General features: G+C 44.9%; 1 protein-coding gene across 1 annotated transcript in view; it reads left to right on the top strand.

Moving 5' to 3' along the window:
* st6galnac5a (ST6 (alpha-N-acetyl-neuraminyl-2,3-beta-galactosyl-1,3)-N-acetylgalactosaminide alpha-2,6-sialyltransferase 5a) overlaps nt 1-19,482 on the top strand; it is a 78,348-nt gene that overhangs the window by 21,931 nt on the left and 36,935 nt on the right. The window lies entirely within an intron of this gene.

The raw sequence follows: 19,482 nt of genomic DNA, 5'->3' as shown, positions 1-19,482 counted from the left end.
CCCCAAAAGCGATCAGCGTCTCCATCCGCAGAATATCACGAACACATACAATTTCAAATATTGCCGCCCGTTACGTCAGTTTTCATAGTGAAATTGCATTGGCTCTAGTATGTCTCGTGACCAATTGCGTCATTACGTCAGCTTTGATTGTAAAATGTCATTGGCTCTTCTGTGTCTTGTGACCGAATGCGTCATGCTAAAGAGGCGTGTGTATTATTTGAATGAGATATGAATGAGTGCGTTAACGGAGCGGCGGGATCATCATCTCAGCGATTAAAACATTAAGATCAACTCTGTTCTTTACATGAAGACATCGTGGGACTTCAGAAGACTTGGAATGCAACATGAGTTAATACTTTTATACTGTTTTTGGTCAGTTTTTGCAATAAATAGATGTGACTGTACTTCTATTTGCCTGTTATGTGTTTCTATATTGTTTAGGAGTGGGTAGGTTTAGGGTAGGAGTTGGGTTAGCTGCTCCAAAATATAAAAGTAACCTTTAAATATGAATAAAATATTAATAAAATCATGTATGCTTTTACAAATGCAAAGAATAAAATGCGTCTTGATCTGACGCATTGGGTAAACAACTGAAATCAATGGAGCACTCAGCGCGTCAATATAGTGACGCCTAGGGGTGACTTTGGTGTCTTCGTTGTGACGCGGAAGGCACTTGACCATGCTTCGGATTTTGACGCCTTGGGAGTGAGAATGGGTTGTTGCTCTGCAGTAAATTGCAAGAGTCATTTCAAGTTTTGCTGATGATACTTCCTATTCTTTTGTTTTCTGCCTGCAGTAACTGAGTGAAACATCACTTCATCATTGTGTATCAGACATTGAATTGAATTGCACTTATTCAGTCATCAAATTTTTTTTTTCTGTGATGTAAATGACACAGTTATCACATGTGAAATGTAAGTGCGGAATAAAATAAAAAATTACTACTGCAAAACATCCTGCACAAGTCATGCTTGCGATGGTGGTTCGGGTCAATCATCTTGTTCTTCCTGACTGTCATTATCGAGCTGATAGGTAGGAGGTAGACCAATCACAACAGGCTGGGGCCAGCTAATGAATCAGAACAGACATTGCATTTCAGAAGGCAGGTTTTAAAGAATCTAAACCTAAAGCAAAGCATTTAGACAGAGGGTCAAAACAGGTGCTACAACAATGCAAATTATAAGAAGAATAATGTTTTTGGAACATTAAATCATGTAAACATATTCTAGTAGACCTCTAAACTAAATTATAAACCTGTAAATGAGAATAATACAGGCCCTTTAAATAAAATCCTGAGGACTCAAAGCAGTGCAGGTTTAATCAAACCACAATAGCAGCAAAGGAAAATGATTTCTTACATCAATTTATCCTTTAGTTTCCCCACTGGACTCAAATCACAGCGATCCGAGAACAAGCTGACACTTTCTGCAAGCTTAAACTAAAGTGGTATTCCAAGAGGAATTTGCCAGTTTTACCCACATCTCAACATTGACTAATAGCATAGCTTCACGACTGTGATGGATGCTGTTGACAGCTCTCATCAGCGCTTGTGACACGACAGATTGAAATATTGCACAATAGTTTGGTCCCAAACACACTTGACAGCCCATTGTGTGAGACTTCCTCAGCACTATAGTACAGATAGAGCATAATCATTCATTTTTATGCATATTCAGGTCCCCACTGGGACTCCATAGTAATTCAGGATCAGTCTTGTTGCTGAAGGATAAGCAAGAATGTGGGAGATGAATGGAGAACGTTTTTGACAACATCTCCTTGATCTGCAAGCTTTAATGACTCCTTCTGATATCTGCCAGCTAATAAAGATATGAACGCACTTTCTTAAGCGCTATTATGGAGGTCAGGGGTTTAAAGAGCGGTCTGAGTGGTGAATTGCAAATGATAATACGCCCTATAGAGGGACAATGGACTATGTTATCAAGTCTAATCATATTGCATTAATCACTTTTAAATTGAACCGAGTCTTCAGGGTTAATTGCACTAAACGTGCCTCTTTAAACTCCTGGTTAAGCTGTGGCTGCCAGAAGATCACTGCAAAAACTTGACAGTGTTTCAGGTATGTGAAATTTACAGTTCATAACCATAAGCTGTATTTAATTTACTGATACAAAGGTAATATAGCAGTCTACTCGAACTACAGCTTTATACCTACAAATAAATATAAAATATGAGAAAAACCAGTACAGGTGGTATTATTATATAACATGTCAAATTTCGGGTTACACCGTATTTTAAGGTTTTATTGTTAAGCCTGGAACGTTGTTTTCGTGCGTCTGCCAACTTTTCTTGGTGTGTTCCGCGCCGTCGGCTGATGTTGGATTGACATATTGAATCAGCGTCGGCGCTTGTCGGTCAGTCGGGCCATCTGATCATTCTGATTGCCTGTTCAACTAGCGAACCGGTGCACGAGAAAAAAAAAACAGAAGTGATCGTCTGTGGTGAGTGAGATTATGAGGTGCTTTGTTTATATCCCTGTAGCTCTTCCGGTTTCCCACTTTGAATAACAAAAACAGACTACTGCCACCAGCTGGTACAGAAAGCTATTTACTCTTATGCAGGCGCAGAACGGACGTGCTACTTGGCCATCGGATGTCGAGCGTCTGCTTGGTGTGTCAGGGCAACTTTGGACCCAGACGCTGCCGACGTGAGCCAACGGGAGCCAACTCAGCCGTCTGCTTTCGTTGCCACTAGTTGGTCAGCGTCGGTTTGGTGTGTTCCTTGCTTTACAGTGTAATTATATAATTAAGTACTGAGTAATATTAATTAACTACATGTACTTACTATAGGGTACTATAGGCCCGCACCTGCATTGGCACATCAACTGCCTCGAGTTGCTAGCAGTTCATCTTGCACTGAGCTGCCTCAAAAAAAAGCAGCTACAGAGAAAATATGTATTGGTCCATATTGACAACATGCAACCGTTGTGTGCATCAACCATCAAGGTGGTCTTCTCCTCTGGAGTCAGAAGCATCTGAGGTCACTACGGGCCATTCATGTCCCCGGTGTGCTCAACCGTGTGGCCAATGAGCTCTCACAAGCTGCACTCCCGGGAAAAGTGGCGACTCCACCCCCAGGCAGTCCAGCTTTACTCCGTGACGAGGGAACACTCGGCACAGATGCACTGGCACACAGCTGGCCCCGGGGCCTGCACAAATATGCTTTCCCCCAGGGAGCCTAGTCAGGGAGGATGAGGAGGTCTTGTTAGTTGAGCCATATTGGCCCAACTGGACCTGGTTCCCAGAACTAATGCTCCTCATGACAGCCCCTCCCTGGCAGATTCCTCTGAGGAAGGATCTTCTTTCTCAGAGACGGGGCACCCTGTGGCACCCACGTCCAGACCTCTGGAAACTCCATATCTGGTCCCTGGATGGGACGTGGAGGTTCTAGGTGACTTACCCCAAGAGGTAGTTAACACCATCACTTTGGCACGAGCACCGTTTACGAGACAGCTTTTGTCTTGAAGTGGAACCTGTTCATTGAGTGGTGTTCTTCTCGCCGAGAAGACCCCTGAAAATGTTCAATCGGTGCCATGCTTTCCATCCTGCAACAATGGTTGGAGTGAAGGCTGTCTCCCTCCAGACTCAAAGGCTATGCTGCTGCACTATCTGCATATCATGACCCCAAAGGAGGTAAGTTGGTTGGGAAGCACAACCCTGTCATCAGGTTCCTTGGGGGGCGAGACGGTTAAACCCTCCTCGACCCCCCCTCCATACCCTCTTGGGATCTTGCTCTGGTGCTCCGAGAAGTTCAGAATGCCCCTTTTGAGCCTTTGCCGTCAGCAGAACTAAAGATTCTGTCTATGAAGACTTTGCTGCTGGCTGCACTGGCCTCTATCAAGAGGTTAGGGGACCTGCAGGCATTTTCGGTTGACGAATAATGCCTAGAGTTCGGGCCGGGTGACACCCACATGGTACTAAGACCATGTGCCCAAAGTTCCTAGCCGGTGTCCTCCTGTGTTCTCACCTCAGCAGGTAGAAGCACTGAGAGACCCAGGCTCCTTGTTTTTTCTTGCTGCACCCTGAACTGTGGCGCTTATATTCTCCAGGGCAAATCCTGTCGAGTCCACCATCACCCCCGGTGCTGGGCGTGGCGGAGCGTCTGGCACCAGGCCTATTCCCACTGAATCCTTGAGAACCGGTATTAGGCTGGGTACCATATGAGTGACTCTGCGGGGATCCCACATGTTTCTTCCACGGTTGCTACTAAATGGAAGCCTGTGTTTTTCCCTTAGGAGAGCCCCCTTCTGGTAAGGCTGGAGCCACCCTAAAATCTCCTTGTATTGCGGCCCTATGGGTTAGCAGATATACTCCACATAACTCCATAAAAATCAGGAAATAAAAATTCTGAATTACTATACACTGATATCATGTACTGAGATATATCCTAATATATATATATAGGACGTTATCGGCGTTAACGTGCTGCGTTAACGTGAGACTCTTATCGGGCGATAAAAAAAATATCGCCGTTAATTAATCTATTCTCAAAGTTGGGTTGGGAGCTGGGTTTATACTACGCTAGCTATGATGACTTTCACCTTGATATTTTAGCGTGGATGTATACCTAGCCAAATTGCACTGTAGGGGGCGAGAGAACGAGTCTTCGAACCTGTGTGTATGCCAACTAGTGTTGTCAAAAATATTGATATTTCGCTATGTATCGATACTGAAATATCTGAAACGATACAATACTAATTTTCTACAGTAACGATATCAGCTGCGCTCTCCTCTCCTCTCCGAACAACAGCGAGTTGACATGCACCCCCGCCTCCTCTCATTCAGTCCGTTTAATCCTCTGAACATTGCGAACTGGTGTTCTGCTGGACTTTTGTTAGTATTGGTGTGACCGGTCTGAATTTCGCGAGGGGTTGCACATAACGTTAATTCTACTAATTCCCGCAGATTTCGTGCTCGCATCTGAAGTGCACACACAAATACCGTAATAAAGCCGCCTCTGACATACAAGTGCAAAAATTAACTCCTTTTTCCAGCTTATTAATAGTCAAATACACTCAAAAATGTCTCAATGCCCATCTTGTTGAGTTTTAACGTAAACACAGTCGTAACCAGTTCACAGGAACAATGTTTGGGATCCATTCGTGCGTCAGGTCTTAAAGGGACAGAAGTTATTTATTATTCAAACTACAAAAAGACAAACGATCACTTACGAGCACACATATTCTGAATGCCTTCGGCAGAATTCAAATGAGCCATTTTATTCTAGATTAATCTAGATTAATCTTGGAATTAATCTAGATTAATCTAGATTTTAAAAATTTATCTACGCCCACCACTAATATATATATATATATTATTTATCAGATCAGTACTTATAGAGCACATAAAAATAAAACCAGTTAATGTTATACTATAGCAATAAAAAAAAAAAAAAACATTTCGTAAATGTTAACATTACAAAAAAAAAGTATAATGCACAATTTATTATACCGTTCTGCAATAGTGCCTAAGTTTTGCTGATCTATAAACAGCTGTATTGTCTGTGGTTATGTTTGAATGTGGAATGTGATAAGATCATTTGCCGTTCAACTTGTGCGACACGAGTGTGCAACCAATGAAACAAGTACTATCCGCTCAACAGCCCATGGAGAAATGAGGCATAATTCAGAGCATTATCATATCAACACAAGGTTAGAGTCTCAGTAGCTCAGCAGAAGCCTAGGATCATTATCATTATCTGATAAAGAGCAGAGAAGTTAATGACTGGCAGAGCGTGTGTTTTATATGGAGATGATAGGATGTCTCTAATGAATACTGTGTGTCATTATGGGTAACGTCGTGTACCTTTAGAGATGTATTTTATTATTGTTACACGCTTCTACTGATTTCATCCAGCAAAAACACACAGCATGTGTATAGAATGTCAAATAGAAACACGCATATGGGTTCTTATTCTGTGAAGCATCTCATCTAGAGTTGTTTACTTTCTTGTTTGAGTTTGTGAACTTTTCTAATCTTTCTTTCAACTCTGCAAAGTTGGCTTTGACCACATTGGCACTTCTTGATGTTGGCAAGACTTTAAAGAACCCCACTAGAGGTTTATAAGGAGATATGTGGGGGGTCAGCTAGAGTTTTTTAAACTTGCGTGTGAAAGGGTTAAAGGAAGTAATTAATTAAGAAGATCATCAAACCTGATGCTGGTCGTGGTGTGCAGTTCGTGGCCGAACTCTCCTTATTGATTTAATCCATTTTTACATCAGATGGAATGCCAGCAGTAGCTGAACCAACTGTTATTCTTCTCAAAAAGTTTGCATAAAGGTCTAAATCCATAATAAAGGTGCAGAAATACATTTGGTCTTATGGTATTAAGGTCATAATGCATACAGAGAAGCATTGTGAAAAAAATAAAAATTCTGCAATTCCTCAACAATCTAAACAGCATTCGATTTCTGAGAGGACCTCTGAATTCGTTGAACAGGGTAATATGCTCCATATTTTTACAGAATTTGTGTGATGGATTAAAAACACAAATTTACCTGACCTCCTCAAGAAAAGCAAGTCCCATCTGATTAGGGCTTAATGCTGTTCAATTTGTGAAAGCATTTAATACACATTTGCCTACATTATAGCCATGCATTTAATACACACTTTACACTGTAAAAAAAAATTCAGGTCTCCAATTGAAAATGTTCTAGTGACCGATCACATCAACATTTTTCAGTTGGCCAAATTGAATTCTGTGAATTGATGCAATTTATTTCACAGAAATTCAATTTGGCCAACTAAAAAATTTTGATGTGATCAGTCACTAGAAAATGTTCAATTGGAGACCTGATTTTTTTTTTTACAGTGTACATTAAAGCCATTTAATTTTGTTCTATGTTGCACAACTTCTGCAATCCCATAGCCAGACTCTTATTTATCAGCAAATGATGGAAACATTTTTTTTTAACAGCAACCTGAAAAGGGACATTTAACCCATTTGTGCCCAAATTTTTCTGAATGGTTTCATGCATATAGTCATGTTAATAGTGTCCTATGTGAACATGTTCTGCATTTATTTTCCCCAGGTTTAATTTTTTTTTTCTCTTGAAAATCGTATTTGAATGTGCAGCAACTATAGTTGCCGGTGGGCAAATATGTTGTATGCACCCCTTCAATGTCAAATTTGACTAGGAGGAGAACATTTGGCATCTAACTCAAAACAGCTGCTTTCAACAAATCAATCTTTATTCATAAACAAATTTATTGGGAATAAAAGTCGAAGAACATTCGATGCAAACTCAAAAAAGCTGCATCTATTTTATAATCTGTTGAATATGAAAATACAACAAACAACAAATACATTTGTCTTAAAGTGGTGGAACACAGTGCAGAACAAAGTGCAGCCATTAAGATGCCCTAACAGGGCATTGTGTATCAAAAAGTTAAATTAAAATAAATTATTATAATGACGAAAAAATTACATCTATATAACAAAAATAAATAAATAGTCCCATAGTATTCAATGGCTAACTGTAGTAGGTGATTTCATATAATAATGTAAATGTAAACTCACTACTCAGAATTTCCACATTATAATGGAATCGTAAGCTACTAGTCATAAAAAGAATCAGGGTCCTTGACCGATTAGAATGAAACGCATTCATTCCAAACTGGATGAAGGGTCCTCAATATTTGGGCCCTTACAAAACATGATATCATAAAATATGATATTTTTCCCTATCGAATTAAGGTCTACTGTACAGTAGAGATGTCAGTTAAAGGGTTAAGTTATGTTTTAGGTGGGATATTATGAAAGTAAAAAGCACTAAAGACCAAAAATCTTGATTTATTAACCTGTTAACACAGAATACCCCATTTCCCCATTATATGTACTTACAAGTCATTTGCCCACCGGCAACTATAGTTGCCGCTTGGACTTTTGACTAAGTGTACAAAAAACTATAGATCTCTTGTAAGATTTGTTTTGTTTGGATGATTCTAGAGACCTTCACGAGTATGTAGTATGTATATATATATATATATATATATATATATATATATATATATATATATATATATATATATATATATATATATATATATATATATATATATATATATGTCAACAAAAAAATACTTATTAGTAACATGAAAATAACCTTTGTTTGGGAGGGTTTGCCTTCATTAAGCTTCCTGGAAATAGGGGTAGGAAGTTGGCAGTCTCATGTGACAGGAAGGAAGTCAACCTTTTTTTCTTTCTTGAAATCCTTTATTTGGTTGTTTTCTTGTGTGTCATTGAGATTAAAAACATGGATAGTACCTATAAAAATACTTACATAAGGAAAATAAAAACTATACACTGCGGCAACTATAGTTGCCGATGGGCTTAAATGGGTTATTAACAGAAGTAAACAATTTGTGTTATATACACCGATCAGGCATAACATTATGACATCTAATATTGTGTTGGTCCCCCTTTTGCTTCCAAAACAGCCCTGATCCATCGAGGCATGGACTCCACTAGACCCCTGAAGGTGTGCTGTGGTATCTGACACCAAGATGTTAGCAGCAAGTGTTATCCTGTAAATTACGAGGTGGGGCCTCCATGGATCGGACTTGTTTGTTCATCACATCCCACAGATGCTTGATTTGATTGAGATCTGTGGAATTGGTCAACACCTCCATATATATAGTGCTATGTGCTATTGTATATATACATATATATATACATACATATATATACATATATATATATATATATATATATATATATATATACACAATTCGACCATACAAATAAGCAACATGACTTTAGCTAAACATCACATTTGTGTTTAATTTCTTCTCCTTCATCCTATTCTTCTGCAATCCAGAACTGAAAAACAGCTGAAAGGTTTGTTTAGGCTGTGCCCTCTACTGTACAGGCGTGCATTTGCATTTATTTTTCAGTTCACTTTTGGTGTGAAAGGCTATTCATTTGCCAAAAATAGCACTTTTTTATTATTAAAAAACAAATAAGCAAGCCCATCCCAGGTGAGAAAAAGTAACACAACACATTACTTTCCATAAAAAGTAATGCCATTAGTTATTTTTTAAAGAGTAACGCAATATTGTAACGCATTACTTTTAAAGTAACTTTCCCCAATACTGCTTGTTAGCAACCACCTTTTTGAAGACAAGTAAAAGCATCAATATTAGTATTGCTGTATTTTATGGTGTAGAACATAACATGAAAATATGTTGAGCTTGTGTTAACCACAGGCCTTGTGAAATCAAAAACTCAAGAACAATGAAACCGTAAGTGCTAAAATGCTAACTTGTTTTCAGGTTTTGTCCTACAAAAATAAATCATCATTGCAGTACTCTATTGCTAAATCAAAATAGCTTAAAATTGTACCATTGTAAAATGTATACACGTATAGTATTAACTGCATAAATATATTTATAACATGTTTTTTTTACCTATTAAAATATACTATTCTGGGTGTTTCTGGGTCAGTGAGACCTGCATGTTATTATAAAATGTCATCGTCTACTTCAGAAAAGTGCTCTTTCAAGTACTCCCATGATTCATGCTTGCAGTACCCCCCAGAACACCCTCCCCCCTTTCAAAGCACTTGTTCTTGCGATCCTAACCCCCTCCTCACACTTTTACTATGATTGCCCCTTCTACTGTGCATCTCTCCTTTCTATACCCCCGCCATGCTCTACTTGAGAGGAGCTTTTTATCATTGCGGCCCATCTCTGGTTTATAAGCCCGGGGATGGATGCTAATTCCTCCCTGAGGGCTTGTTTTAAAGAATTGTGGATGTCTGCGGCCGGACCTAATCTGTGCTCGCAAACAACACAAAGTGTTTGCAGGGAAGCACCTTTTGTATTCAGGGCAAAGCAATCATCCCAACAGGCGTCTTCGTCTCATCTCAATTCTGACAGTGTCTCCTGGATCTTTTTTTTTTATTCGTTTTACTGCTCTTTCTCTCTCTCTCTTCTACCCCCCCCCCCCCCCCCCCCCACACACACACACACACTCTCTGTCTTTCCATTTTCTATTCAGTCATATTACCTAAGAGGAGCAGAAGTATTGGAGACACATTCTCTGTTTCTTTCCCTGCTGAGGAGGCGATGAGCACTCAGTATGAAGTCAGACGAGCCTCTGCGGCTCACAGATTAAGTTGGAGGATGAAGATGAATCTGTAGGCTTAACCTTTCACAAACACACACAGATGATGCTGGAAGTGTTACATCCAAATGGCCCTGACAAACGTGTCTCTCCTGCAATGCTTTTGTGTACTTTTATGGTATGCCAGTACTAATTGAATAATGTGTTGTCAGGGACTTTCTAGTTTTCTAGTTTTCTAGTCTTAATAGTTGTTTCAGGTGTTTAATTGGGGTTGGAGCTGAACTCTGCAGGACAGTGGCCCTCCACGAGCAGAATTGGACAATCCTGGCTTAAACTGTTGTAGGTTGTGGAGTGATAATTTAAATGCATTTAGACTCATTTGCCAAAAATTCAATACTAGTACACATAGTCTACTCTATTGTAATGGTGACTGATTTTAAACCTGTTAGTTGCTGGTTAGCAACAGCATCCTTGATTTCACTAGTAATAACATAGTAATGACAAAGTAATAATATATTTATTAATATATAGTCATATATAGTGATGAGTTTCACTTGGCCATAAGTAAACCTTTTTTTGAGATGGACATGAGGGAAAGTAATGAAAACTTGCAGAGTACAGGCAGGGAGCTGAGTACAGGCAAGGAGCACGCGTCAGGTGTGAGCTCACGTGAGCACGGAGGTAGATGTGACATGGCGGCGCACTGCTGCAATTGAAAATAAAAAAAATACATTGTTTAACACAAAATCGATACTGTACAAACTGTAATACAGTGCAAACGGTCTAAACAGAGGAACACTTTTGGATCATACCCTGTCATATAACCACGGATAACTAGGAGGAATTCCTCGACAACTACTTCTATCACTGACAAACAGCTTTCAGAAGGACCAAGGGCAACGAAACCGGCAAAAAGAAGAAAAAACAAATAGATTCATCCACCGACACAGATGATCTGCTCACTATTGAAATAAAGGTTAATGTCCTGGATTCAATAAACAATAAACTGGAAATACTTGGAATAATTCATGAGGACAGCAAAGAATTGCGGTCTAGCCTTGACTTTGCGTACCAACAAATCGATGATCTCCGTAAAGACAACAAAGAACTCAAGACCTCGGTGCAATCATTTACATCACAAACTGAAATAATAAAAAAAAGAGAAAACATTCAAATGAAAGAAATGATTCTGGACATTCACTCAAGAAATATGAGAGATAATCTCATATTTTCAGTCATCCCTGAAAATGATCCAGAATCCGCAATCAAAAATGTAATTCTCAATGAACTGAAACTACCAGCTGATACCGTTAACGAGATCACCTTCCATCGTGTGGAAAACGTTTGAAAGATAGACCACATCCCATAATAACCAAATTTGAAAATTACAACAACAAAAAAAAAGAGCAAAGGAAGAGAATTAAAAGGCACCGTTTTTGGGATAAAGGACCACTTTCCCCAGGAAATAATGGAACGCCAACAATTCTGTATCCTGTTCTCAAGCAGCATAGGCAAGCCAGCAGCCGGCAGCCAGGCCTCGCTTGTGGTGGGTAAACTATACATAAATGGACAATTGTACATAGATTCCAAAATTACTCCTTGGCTCATCTAAGTCATGTGTAAAGCAATGAAAGAAAGCAAGGGAAAAAAACAAACATGATGTATAAATCTTCATCTGCCCCTTAATACCCCCCTCCCCCCCAATTTACTTTTATTTTAAAAGGTCACAGTATTCGATTGTCTTTCTTTTTGTGTTAAAGTTTTTTTTTTCCCATTTTCTGTTACATTAATTGATATGTCTCATGGAGCTGTGTTTTTTTTTTCACTACCCTTTTACATCATTCACTTGTATTCATACGTGTAATCGTCAAGAGACAAAGATCTTAAATAAGAACAAGAACAAAGATCTTAAATAATTTGCATAGTATAAATACAGACATTTGTTTCTTACAAGAAACCCATTTAACATAGGCAGAATCTCGGAAACTAGCGGCCAAATGGAATGGCTCCACTTTTCATTACATCTTTTCATCCAAGAAAAGAGGAGTATCCATTCTAATCAGACAACATTCCGTTTTCTCATAAATCAACACTAATGGACACTGAAGGTCGTTATATCATTATCAATGGAACTATAGGAAAAGACAATATCACGTTTGCAAATATATATGGACCAAATTTGGACACACCATCGTTCTTCCATTAATCTCGGACAAACAATTCCATAACACACAAAATTATTGATACAGTCATTCATGCTATTGCTATCTCTGACCATGTACCCATTGGCTTTACTTTACTGTCTCATTCAACTCATAGCACATTTCATGGCATCTCATGAAATCTTTCCTATTACTCTTTTTCCGTATTCATTTTCTGAAAAAACATAATTTAAAAAAAAATATTTAAACATAAATACAACTACTGTATACTACGATAAACACTTCAAATAAATAAATAAATGCTATTGTATTATTGATGCTACTATCTATAAAAAAAAAATCTAATGGGGAATTACATTACTGCAATTTCACTGTGGTACAGCGTTGCCATATGGCAACATACCTATTTTCCGTAGTGGTACAGAGTTGCCATATGGCAACGTTGATATTTTCTCAATTTACAGTAAAACTATGTTTGACAAAGTTGATTTGTGAATAAAAAATGACTTGCCAATGAAGCTGCAAAAAAATCCCACTTGAGAAGAGATGTTTAGAAATTAGGTTAATTGAGCCATTTCTGGTGCACTTCAACAGGCGGCTTCCATGTGAGGGTGACAGTGGGAAAATGTTTTTTTGTGGGATATTCCAATTTCATATAACTTAAAAAAAGCACATTCCCTTTCGTTCAGTCACTACGACGTACGTTAGTGACTAACGAATGGGGGTTTCGCTTAGAAGCCAATCATCTTCATCGTATTCAACAGCGCCCAATGGCAGTGCCAATGCCATGGGCATGCGGAATTTGCATGCGTAACTCCGCCCCACCTCGTGGGTATATAAGGAAGTACGCTGCGAACATCGCATTATGTTTCTGCTTTGGAGCCAAGAGGATCTCTTCACTCCTACAAGCCTGATCTGAGTCATCGACAGCTTTCGAGACGAGCAGCTTTCCAGAGGCGTTGGTGTTACGGCGCGTTCCAGTGATCATCATACTGCCTGCCTGCTGATCTGCGCAGTGGTCCGCTAGACAGCTGGTGTGTGGTCCCTGGGCGCTTCGGCGTTCTCTGCGAGGCTTCCTCTCAAAAAAGAGCTTACACGTGACGCGTCCTTTTCAGGATGTCTCGTCCGTGTACTTCTGGGTGTGGTCGGTTGCTTTCCTCTTCTGATGGGCACGAACACTGTCTGATATGTTTGGGCTTTCAGCATGCTCAGACAGCGTTCGCGGATGAGTCATGTTCTCACTGCGGGAACATGACCATCGCAATGTTGCGGTCAAGACTCCATGACCTTCGTACTGAAGTGAGAGTCCCCTCTACCACACCCCGATCTACTGAGTCCCAGAGGCCCAGTACTTCGGCTGGTGGTCAGGGTGACTTGACGGTTACGGTGTGGAACAAAGCCCCGACGCTCATGCCTCGGGCCACACCCCCGTCTTGCACATTGCAACCCGCGAGTGTTCAGATGCAGATCGCGGGGCCGGCTCCGGCCCCCCCGCGCATCTCATTTGGCGCTCCAGAGGAGGATGCGATGTCGATCACCGCATCACAAGGTGGGCTCGAGTCCTCTGGAGATGATGACTCGGCTGTGCTGCCGCCCTCGGGCGTGCCAGCATTGCCCGAGTCAGATCCAGAGCTGACAGCCATGTTGTCTCGGGCAGCCGCGAGTTTAGGGATCGAGTGGAACCCTCCACCCTGTCCCGAACGCTCAAGGCTCGACGATTGGTTTTTGGGGGCTCGCGCTGACACCCGTCAGTCCTTGCCCTCAATACCTTTCTTTCCCGAGCTGCATGAGGAACTCACGCGGTCCTGGAAGTCCCCGTTGTCTTCCCGTGACCGTTCACTGACTTCCTCCGCCTTCTCCGTCCTCGATGGGGCGGCAGCTAAAGGGTACACTGGGGTCCCTCCAGTTGAACGTTCTGTTGCGATGCAACTGTGTCCTCAGAGCGCTTCAACCTGGCGTGGTGATCCTAAGCACCCCTCCAAAGCCTGTCGATTCACATCAACCTTGGTGTCGAAATCGCACAGAGCCGCGGGGCAGGCTGCCGCTTCGCTGCATGCCATGGCGATCCTCCAGGTCTACCAGGCCAGGATCCTCAAGGACATGCACGAGGGTGGAGTTGATCCGGGGCTCTTAAATGAGCTGCGTGCCGCCACCGACCTCGCTCTCCGGGCGACGAAGGTGACCGCACGCTCCCTGGGTCAAGTGATGTCCACAAATGTGGTCCAGGAGCGTCACCTGTGGCTGAACCTGGCCGATATGCGGGACACCGAGCGAACCCGGTTCCTCGATGCCCCCATATCCCAGGCCGGCCTCTTCGGCGGGGCGGTTGAGGACTTCGCCCAACAGTTCTCAATCGCCCAGAAGCAGACTGAGGCTATTAAGCACGTACTGCCCCGGCGGCCAGCTGCTGCCTCCACCCCGCCGCCGGCGCAGTCAACTCAGTCTGCTCCACGCCGAGGACGCCCTCCTAAGGCTCCCGCCCCTCCCACCCGGTCCAAGCAGCAGCCTTCACCCGGGCCGGGTCGCGGAGGAAGCCGTAGGAAGGCGTCCAAGTCCCCTCAGGCCGCCCCGCGCCCCGCTAAACGCCAGGCCAAGCGGCGCTCCTGAGACGGACGGCTCAGGGATGGGAAATTCTTTCAAGGAGATGGTAGCAGGACCACTCCTTCCCCCGGTGGAGGGCCGGGGGAGAATCCTTTGTTCAGCTGCTGGCCCCCGGGTCAGCAGCACCCTATGTTGGTCAAAGAAAGAATTAACACTCCCATCCCTGAGCCCACAGAGTCCGGTGATGACGGTGCGCGCCACCCACGGGTCCCGCCACTCGCATCCCACTCTGTCGCCAGCCTCCTGGCAGAGCAGACCCCAGTGGAACGCTGGTCCTTCCCTGGTCTCCTCTGTCAGGACGCAGCTGTCAACCGTGCCCCCGCACCGGGACGCCCCACAGCCTCCCATGTCCGGGCCGGTGACGCTGCATCGCTGCAAGCCCACACCGGGTACGTCTGTACACCGTATGACCCCGCTGGTGCAGTTTCTGGATGTCTGGCTTCAGCTTCCAGGGCTGTCCCGCTGGGTCGAACGGACCGTCAGGCGCGGCTATGCGATTCAGTTCGCACGGGTTCCTCCCTGCTTCCAGGGAGTCCGTTCCACCATGATCGGGGCCAACGCCCCCGTCATGCGAGCGGAGATTGCCACCCTACTGGCGAAGGGTGCGATCGAACCTGTCCCTCCAGCCGAGATGAATTGCGGGTTTTACAGCCCGTACTTCATTGTACCCAAAAAGACCGGTGGGCTACGGCCAATCCTGGACCTGCGCATCCTGAACCGTTACCTTCACCGGTTTCCGTTCAAGATGTTGACAGCGAAACGCCTTTTCGAATGCGTTCGTCCACACGATTGGTTCGCAGCGATCGACCTGAAGGACGCCTACTTCCATGTCTCCATTTTGCCTCGACACAGACCGTTCCTACGGTTTGCTTTCGAGGGGCGGGCATATCAGTACGCAGTTCTACCATTCGGGCTATCTCTGTCCCCTCGCGTCTTTACGAAGATTGCCGAGGCAGCCCTTGCGCCCCTTCGGCAGCACGGGGTCCGCATCCTGAACTACCTCGACGACTGGCTCATACTGGGTCCCTCTCGAGAGCAGGTTTGCGGACACAGAGATCTGGTGCTCCATCACCTAGCCCGTCTGGGCCTTCGGGTCAACTGGGAGAAGAGCAAACTTTGCCCCGCGCAGAGAATCTCTTTTCTCGGTATGGATATCGACTCGGTCGCCATGTGCGCGCAGCTTTCGAGCGAGCGCGCGCAGTCTCTGCTGACTGCCCTTCGACAAGTCGAGGGCCAGAGTGCGGTTCCACTGAAACATTTTCAGAGGCTCCTGGGGCATATGGCATCTGCAGCCGCGGTAACGCCGCTCGGATTGCTTCATATGAGACCGCTTCAGCACTGGCTACGCGATCGAGTCCCGAGATGGGCATGGCGGTCTGGCACGCTCCGGGTACTAGTGACTCGGGCCTGCTTACAGACACTCACCCCGTGGTCGAACCTCAAGTTTCTACGGACCGGAGTGTCCTTAGAACGAGCTTCCAGGCATGTTGTTGTGACAACAGATGCATCATCCACGGGCTGGGGTGCCATGTGCAATGGACAAGCAGCCGCGGGCTCCTGGACAGGACCCCAGCGCCTTCTGCATGTCAATTGCCTCGAGTTACTGGCTGTACGGTTCGCCCTGCACCGCTTCCGAGCGTTGCTGAAGGGTCAACATGTGCTAGTCAGGACAGACAACACGGCCGTAGTAGCGTACATCAACCACCAGGGCGGTCTACGCTCCCACCGTATGTCTCAACTCGCCCGCCATCTCGTTTTGTGGAGTCAGAAGCGCCTGAGGTCCCTTCGTGCTGTCCACATCCCTGGAGACCTGAACTGTGCAGCCGACGAGCTGTCACGGTTTCAGCCTCTCCCCGGAGAGTGGAGACTCCACCCCCAGACGATCCAGCTGATATGGGAACGGTTCGGCGACGCACAGGTAGATCTGTTTGCCTCCCAGGACTCTTCCCATTGCTCCCTGTATTATTCCCTGACCGAGGGCACCCTCGGCACGGATGCACTGGCGCACAGCTGGCCGTCCGGGCTACGCAAGTATGCGTTCCCCCCAGTGAGCCTTCTTGCACGGGTACTGTGCAAGATCAGGGAGGACAAGGAGCAGGTCGTCTTGGTCGCCCCGCTTTGGCACGGCCAGACCTGGTTCCCAGAACTCTTACTCCTTGCGACAGCCCCTCCCTGGCCTATCCCTCTGAGACCAGACCTTCTGACTCAGAGACGGGGCACCTTTTGGCACCCGCGTCCAGCGTTCTGGAAGCTCCACGTGTGGCTTCTGGACGGGACACGGCAGGTTTGAGTAGCCTTCCACCTGCGGTGGTCGCTACCATCACTTCCGCTAGAGCTGAGTCTACACGACGTCTCTACGCGTTGAAGTGGAACCTCTTCGTCACATGGTGCTCTTCCCGCCAAGAAGACCCCTGGAAATGCCCGATCGGGTCCGTGCTATCGTTTCTCCAGGAGGGGGTGGAGCGAAGGCTGTCTCCCTCCACCCTGAAAGTGTACGTGGCCGCAATATCTGCCTACCACGATCTCCTGGGAGACAAAAAGGTAAGTCAGCACGACCTGGTCATCAGGTTCCTGAGGGGAGCGAGGAGACTGAATCCTCCTCGCTCTCCTCTCGTTCCCTCTTGGGACCTCTCAGTAGTCTTAAGTGCTCTGCAGAGGCCTCCCTTTGAGCCTTTGCGGTCGGCCGAGATTAAGTTCTTGTCTATGAAGACGGCTCTGCTGACCGCATTGGCCTCGCTTAAGAGGGTCGGGGACCTGCAAGCATTTTCGGTTGACGAAGCGTGCCTTGAGTTCGGGCCGGCTAACTCTCACGTGATCCTGAGACCCCGGCCCGGATATGTGCCCAAGGTTCCTACCACTCCGTTCCGAGATCAGGTGGTGAACCTGCAAGCGCTGCCTTTGGAGGAGGCAGACCCAGCCTTGGCATTGCTCTGTCCAGTACGCGCTCTCCGCGCCTACGTAGACATGACGCAGTGTTTCAGGACCTCAGACCAGCTCTTTGTCTGTTATGGTGGAGAGCGGAAGGGAAGTGCTCTCTCAAAGCAGAGGTTGTCTCACTGGGTGGTGGACACCATTGTTTTGGCTTACCAGCAGCAAGGTCGACCATGTCCCCTTGGTGTGAGGGCACACTCCACCCGGAGTGTGGCCTCCTCTTGGGCTCTAGCGCATGGCGCCTCGCTAACAGACATCTGCAGAGCTGCAGGCTGGGCGACACCCAACACATTCGCCAGATTCTACAATCTCCGAGTGGAGCCAGTGTCCGACTTTGTACTCGCCCCCCCGAGGGGCCGGTAATGGACCACGCTCAGGTGTCTTCGCTTGCTCGCCATTCCACTCCCATGACTGGATACGTGCGATATTTTCCTCAGGTGAGCTCCCCGAGAGCCCTGAGCTCCTCCAGCACTGTCGACGCCGACATCAGTTCAGTCTGCCCTTTCGAGCCCAGACCCTCATGTCCGGCCAGGTGCTCCGTGTGCATGGTTCCCCTCTGGCGACCCCCACACGAGTATTCCCACCGTAAGCCTCCTCAGTGAGCAGGTGTCTTTCCCTTGGCAAGTCCCTGCCACCCCTAGGGTTAAAAATCCACCTTCGGCTGGTACCCTAGAGATCTTCCATATGCAACCCTCAGCGGGTCATATGTGTATTCTCTAAGTCCTCCCTACGGTAGGCACCTTGGCATTCCCTCACTGGGATATGCTTCCCAGTGTACCTTGGTAATCCTGTGATAAGTGGGAGTCCTAGGGCCTTAAGTGGCGGGATCTCACACTTACGCAGGGCACTGGATGACAGCTGAGTGGCGCTGTTTTACAGGTTCCCCCATTCGTTAGTCACTAACGTACGTCGTAGTGACTGAACGAAAGGGAACGTCCGGTTACGTATGTAACCCTCGTTCCCTGAGGAGGGAACGGAGACGTATGTTTCCTTAGCCACGTCAGCTGTGCTGCCTGGAACGCGAGGAGTTCAGTCTTGGCTCCTGCAGCAGTAACATAATGCGATGTTCGCAGCGTACTTCCTTATATACCCACGAGGTGGGGCGGAGTTACGCATGCAAATTCCGCATGCCCATGGCATTGGCACTGCCATTGGGCGCTGTTGAATACGATGAAGATGATTGGCTTCTAAGCGAAACCCCCATTCGTTAGTCACTAACGTACGTCTCCGTTCCCTCCTCAGGGAACGAGGGTTACATACGTAACCGGACGTTTTTGGCTACCTTAAGGCCTGCCCTTTTAATTCCCATACTGCAATTTATAGTTTTTTCAGAATAACAAGGAAATGAGTAGAAATTAATTGTTGCCATATGGCAACGGCGTACCACAGAGGGTTTTAAAAGAACACAGTAATCTGTTAGAGAGTCTGTGACACTGTATGAGAAAAACTCAATAGAAAGTTGTGTTTTCTTGCCATTATTTTGCAGTGCATAGTCAGTTTAATCACATTCAATATAGACTGCTAACTCAATGAACTAATTCATCATTTCTTTTGCTGGGATCTGCAAGTTTACTTTGATATACACAAATATAATGTGAGCACACAACATTATATTAAAAAAATTATATTTAAGAAATATTTGAAACTTACAGCGGATAATGATCCAAGTGAACATTATTATAATAGACGCAGACAGAATTGTTGC

This window comes from Gobio gobio (assembly GCF_949357685.1).
Source record: "Gobio gobio genome assembly, chromosome: 6".
NCBI lineage: Eukaryota > Metazoa > Chordata > Actinopteri > Cypriniformes > Gobionidae > Gobio > Gobio gobio.
Note: the sequence above shows the minus strand (reverse complement) of the source record. Positions and strands in the feature narration are given on the sequence as shown.